The 5,808-nt window shown below is 37.3% G+C and overlaps 1 non-coding gene across 1 annotated transcript; it reads left to right on the top strand.

Moving 5' to 3' along the window:
• The first annotated feature begins 2,757 nt into the window (after window positions 1-2,757).
• On the top strand, window positions 2,758-2,831 carry TRNAN-GUU (transfer RNA asparagine (anticodon GUU)). The gene has a single exon. It is a non-coding gene; the product is annotated as a tRNA-Asn (tRNA).
• The last annotated feature ends 2,977 nt before the right edge of the window (window positions 2,832-5,808 follow it).

Raw genomic sequence — 5,808 nt, 5'->3', positions numbered from 1 at the left:
GCAATTGCACTGCCGTTAGGTCTAAATTTATGTTTTAAGTCATTGGAAAAATTCGGGGAAACAAGGATAAGATTTTCAGGAGCGTTGCCTGGGATTTAATCAAAAATTAAAGCACGGAGAACATTCTCGTAAAATTCCACAATTCCGTACGCTATATTTTTTTGCTTTTTAAGTGATTATTTATAGGCACAAGGACAACTTTTCATGTGATAAGACACCAAACTTTTTGAATTCACGAATTAATTTCCATTTATTTATTGACTTTAATGGTAATTTAAAAAAACTAAATTAGTAGAAAAATGTTCACATTAGTCCACAAATAAATTTAACTCAAGAGGATCAAAACTGTACCATATTGTGCGTTTGATTCATCATATTTTTTTATAAAATCCCTTAGACATATGATGTATACTCTGATTTTTTTAATCTACTTGTGGGTTCTTTTCCGGAGGAGGTCACCAAGTTTGTCCAAGAGAAGTTCACGACACGACTTGGATGCTCGAACTCAAGAAGAATATGGCAGAAGGAAACCATTTTTTCATTATTTTTCTAGAAAATTGCTCGGCTCTCCAAAAGGAGTCGGCCTGAATAACATCAAACTTGGATTTCTCCAACTGGACCAGGGGAGAATAAAATCGCGGTACGTGAATACGCCATAGTTCAGTGTTATCTGAGCCAGATTTGAAAACCAATTTGAAAAAACTGAAAAAAATGAAATGAATTACAAAAAATCAACTCAATCAAAGGATTGGAATAAAATGAGGGATTTGATATCAACCATTCTGATTTTAGGAGTAAAATTACTAAGGGGTGGTAAAGGAAGTTAAATATTGACAGGGTTTTAATTAAAAACAGTACTGACATCGATCGGGAGAATTTTCAAACTTTCATTATCTTGAATAATAATTAGGAAGAGGGCGCACGTTTGGAATTAGCCACTTGAGCTTTTTGGTATACCATCTGCATTTCACGAATTATGAATGCTCGATAAGAGAAGGATTTGATGGTAGCTATGAGTATCACTTGGCTCAGGTGTTTTTAGGGATTGCATAAACTTGTATACTTTGCACGTATGATTTGGGGAGCATCATAATTATCTTAGTTGTTCCACAGAGTTTTGGGAAACTAAAAACAGTAATGGAGGTGCATTAAATCAAGGAGGAAATAGACTAAATGTGCAATAAGAATAAAATACCTTGGCCGGAATTCCCGCTGACAGTCTAAATTCAAATATATATTAAAAGAAAAATTGATTAACTATGATATACAAGATATAAAATTTTATTTACAAAGCGTCTTCTAAAGTATTGGGTGATAAATTGTTACTGGAAACGTAATGATCAAGTCTAAATTAAGGTTAGGCATATTTTATCAATGCTTCTAATTGCTTGGGTTGCTCGTTTACCTAATTCATAAATGTCTCTGGGAGGTTAAAATATTTTTAAAACGTCCCGTCAACATTTTCAGGCCTGACGAGACAAAAATGTGCATAGGTTACAACTTTATAATTAAATTTAAATAATATGGTGACGGAACCAAATGAAGTTTTTTTATTAGAGGTTTCACTGGTTTAATTGCAAGATAATGAAATAGAGGGAGGTTAAATTAAAGAGTAGAACTATTTGCTTTTAATTGTATTAGTGACGACTTAAGACAAGTTCAGGAGACGTCATTCTATTCATCTTCCACCGGGGGATGTAGTTGAGGATCAAAATTTTGTTTTTATACAGAAAAATCTTAAGTCAACATGGTAAAAAAGGGATGAAGGGTGGGAAAGTGAAATGCAGAAACTTTCGGTGCTATGTAAACCAATAATTACCATGAATCAGCAAATACGATTGATTGATACAATACACGAGTGATCGAAGAAATTATTTTGTCGTATAGATGCAAAAATAAGAGTAGAGTTTTTTCAGGGCAGAAGGTAACATGAAAGAGCATGAAAGAAAATATTTTTTTGCGTTGGGAAATTCGATGGGTTCAAATTTGGAATTGACAAGGGCCAGCGAAAAACTATAGGCGCAATACCCCTTCTCTGTTAACTCCGAAGCCGTTTCACCAGAAGGAATAATCAGAGAAGCTTGTTTTCCAAGAAAGTCTTGATTTCCAAGCCGTTTCAAAAGCCAATTTCAGATCGAGTGGCGTAGTAAATATGACGAGCTAGTTACGTTGGGCTCCGAGAGTAACATATTATTAGATTAAGCCCTGGGGGCCGAACTCTCGAAGGTACAAGTCAATTTACATGTATTTCTAGTTAGGTTATTCTGAGAAAATTAATGACAACACACATTTTACCAGAATAATCAATCCAAATTTCATAAGAAAACGAGGACTAGAATATTATACATATATGATATTATCGATCGTTTTCCTTAGAGAAATTGTAATTGGTCTAGTAGTATTGACAAGCAAGGCCCAAACGGGATGATGGTAAACCCAAGTCGGATAACTCGTATCCAGCCCCTGAAAGTTCGGGAGTTGACTCTACAGAAACCTGGAACTCGAGTAATTTGAGAGGAGCTATGCCCCGCGGGGATTTTCCGTCAGACGACCACAAAGAACCTATTGAATTGACGGGTGAACTTCAAATGTAACTTTGCCTCGGATTCCCTACCTTACCCTAAATTTTCTTTTGGCTCAGTTCATCATTCTGTGAAATATTGGCTTAATGAAATACCTATTCGCTTTACCACCAAAAATCCGGAAATATATAATTTGCAATATTTCTACCGTTTCTACCATACTTAACAGTGCAAGGCCTCCGTGGCGCAATCGGCTAGCGCGTTCGGCTGTTAACCGAAAGGTTGGTGGTTCGAGCCCACCCGGGGGCGATTCCTTTTTAAAATCAGGGATCGTGTAAATATCCAAACTTCTGTTGAAACATTAACGCTTGGCGGTACACAGAAGAATTTTTGTTTAAATCCGTAATCCTACTTTTAAAGAAAGAGATGGATAAAAAGGTGATAAAGCTAATATGTTGTTTCCGCGAACTGTTTTCCAAACGATGCAAAAGGTTAGCGCTTGAATTTCAGGGAAAATAATAACCTCTTGGATTAGAGAAACCTTAAGGAATAGATGAGAAATACGTACAAGGCCTGTCCCAAAATTAGTAGGACTGAGTCGATTAAAAAAATGTATTCGCCGGAATCGTGAACTACTTTTACAAACATTCACTCAAAGGTCTTCGAAGTAGCACCCTTGTGCGTCCACACACCGCTGCCAATGGGTTTCCCACGCCTCGTACGACTTCTGGAAGGCGGTGGCCGGAAGGCTGCTAAGCTCCCTTGTCACGGCCTGTTGCAACGCTTCCACAGAGCCTTGGTGACATCCTATCAGTACGGATTTGAGGCGGGAGAAGGGGCAGAATTCTGGTGAAACATCTTCCAAAAAATTTGAATTCTCAATCACAAGGTCGAGAAGCTCTAAGAAGATTCGCGTGCGAGTTTCCTTTTGTTCGTCCGAGAGCACTCGTGGCACCAACTTCGCACACATCTTTCTCATGCTCATTTTTTTCGTCACAAGTCGATTATAATCACTTTTAGGGTTACCAAGTTTATCAGAAACCATGCGAACACTTTATCTCTGATTTTTGCCCAACGAAGCCTTCACTCTTTCAATATTTTCGTCCCTTTTTGAGGTCGAAGGGCGTCCTGAATGTACGGCGTCTCCAATATCTTTTCTACCCTCCCAAAACAACTTCTGCCACTCAAAAACATCCGATCTACCCATGACGTTGTTACTATCAGCTGCCTTGAGCATTTCATGAGTCTCATTCCCTGTTTTGCCTAGGTTCACGCAAAATTTGATGGCGTATCGCTGTTCCACTAATTGGTTCATGACGGAGCGTAACGAAGTCACGTTATAGAGGTTTGGCAAACGAACGATCCGCAAAGGCTGGGACCCCACGTCCACCCGCTTCTAGCTTTCTTTCCTGAGACTCCCTTCCCTCGAACCCAAGCAAAGAAACAGCCGCCTGTCCGTCCATCTATCCAGGAAAAAATAAGTCATACTGCTTTTGGTACAAAAATTATAAGTAGACAAATGGACAAATACGTATTCAGTAATATGTAACATTAATAAATAAGATTTAAAAGGGGTGTTTGCAAAAGTGTTCTCACTCTTTGGCCATACAAGTGAGGTCTCATTCACAAATACATACTTGTGTGTGCCAATTACAGAGGGATGTCTAAGGGAAGATTATAAGGAAAATCAAATATACCGGTTCAAGAAAGTTAACATCAGGAAAGGAAGACTAGACTTCTGCAGTCTATCCTCAGATTGAAATACTGATAACGATTAGACAATAACTTTGTAGGCATATTTTCCCTTACAAATATTGAAACGTGCTATATAATTAGTAGAAACTTGTTTCAATCTTATGGATGGGTTCCAATGGATCTATAAATAAACGAAATAGAATCGGGAATATCAAAGTCTATCATCATTTATAACAGTAATGTCAGGGCTAGCCATGCACACGTAAAAATATACTCTTAAGTGGAAGCTGAACTTTTCTCAATGAAATTCTCCATATTTTTGGGAAAGAATCGGGTAAATTAAATTTACCGCTCGTAAATACTTCATTTCAAACATGTCATATGTTCTTCTTCTAATTATCGAGAGAACTTACTCTTTCTCTACCCTAAATTGTTTTTCATCAATTCTTCGTCATTTCTGCTTACCGTCATGTTATCTATCTCCTCCTACTAAGGAAAGGAAACCCCTTTCTCCTGATGTTCACCCTTCAATATACCACTACCTGTTATCTCCGCCTTTTATCGGATTTCCTCCGTAACTTCCTCTCTTCATCCACAATTTATAAAACTTAAGCGTTTGTCTTCCTCTCTGTTCAACATATTTTATCCATTCTCACCCGCAACCATGCCTCCTCCAATTTAGTCCATAAGTCCACCAATTTACGCTCATCCTCTTGCCTCAAAAACACCAGCTTTCACAAGCATAAAAATACGCTCCATGTGAAAGCCTTTACTAATCTTTTCTACACAACTTTACTTAGTGTACATTTCATCAATTCCCACCGTGCCTCATTCGCTGACGCAATTGTAACGATGGTTTAATGGCAATTTATAAGGTCTGCTTACAAATGGTAGGTTTGATGCTGGAAGTCTTCTCTATTGACTCGGTCATTTCAATGGAAGGAATAATCAGACCAATGGACAAATACAATATATATATAACATACATTAAATCCCCTTAACTCTAAAAATTATTCACCTTTTCCTCTAAAATACTGCCCAAACACATGAATTACTCCAACTGCTGAAGTTTACCCTCTCTCACTTTAATGTTTGAGCTAACTTTCCTTCTTCACGAGAATATCATTACTTTTTTCATATCCTTAAACCTCATCCAATACCTCGTATTTCCTGTAAAGGAAATAATAATAATTGCAATTTCTTCGTTGTCTGACTTGATCAACTGCAAACCTGGCTTAATCAACTCGTAGCCAACTTTTATTCCCATCTCAGGCCCTTCCCATGCTAATCTTGACATTTCCGCAGCATGAATGTTGAACAGTACTCATATAATGTATTATAAACATTCTCTTTTCTTTTGCGCAACAAAACTTCGGATTGGGAGAGCTAAAGCCAAAAATCAATTTATTCATGAATGAATGGGATTAGTAATTTCGCATCTTCGTGTAGAGAAATGCGAAAAAAAGCTGTTGATAATACAGGTAGGTATTGTTATCTATCGTCGATTAGCAATTGAAAATGAAGCCTTAGGTATTGTTTATTATTCAAAGATGTGATATTCACCCATAATGATTACACCATTTTAGCATGT

The sequence above is a fragment of the Hetaerina americana genome, unplaced genomic scaffold (assembly GCF_022747635.1).
Source record: "Hetaerina americana unplaced genomic scaffold, ioHetAmer1.1.p SCAF_1, whole genome shotgun sequence".
In the NCBI taxonomy this organism is placed as follows: Eukaryota; Metazoa; Arthropoda; class Insecta; order Odonata; family Calopterygidae; genus Hetaerina; species Hetaerina americana.
This window is presented reverse-complemented; position numbering and strand designations above follow the sequence as displayed.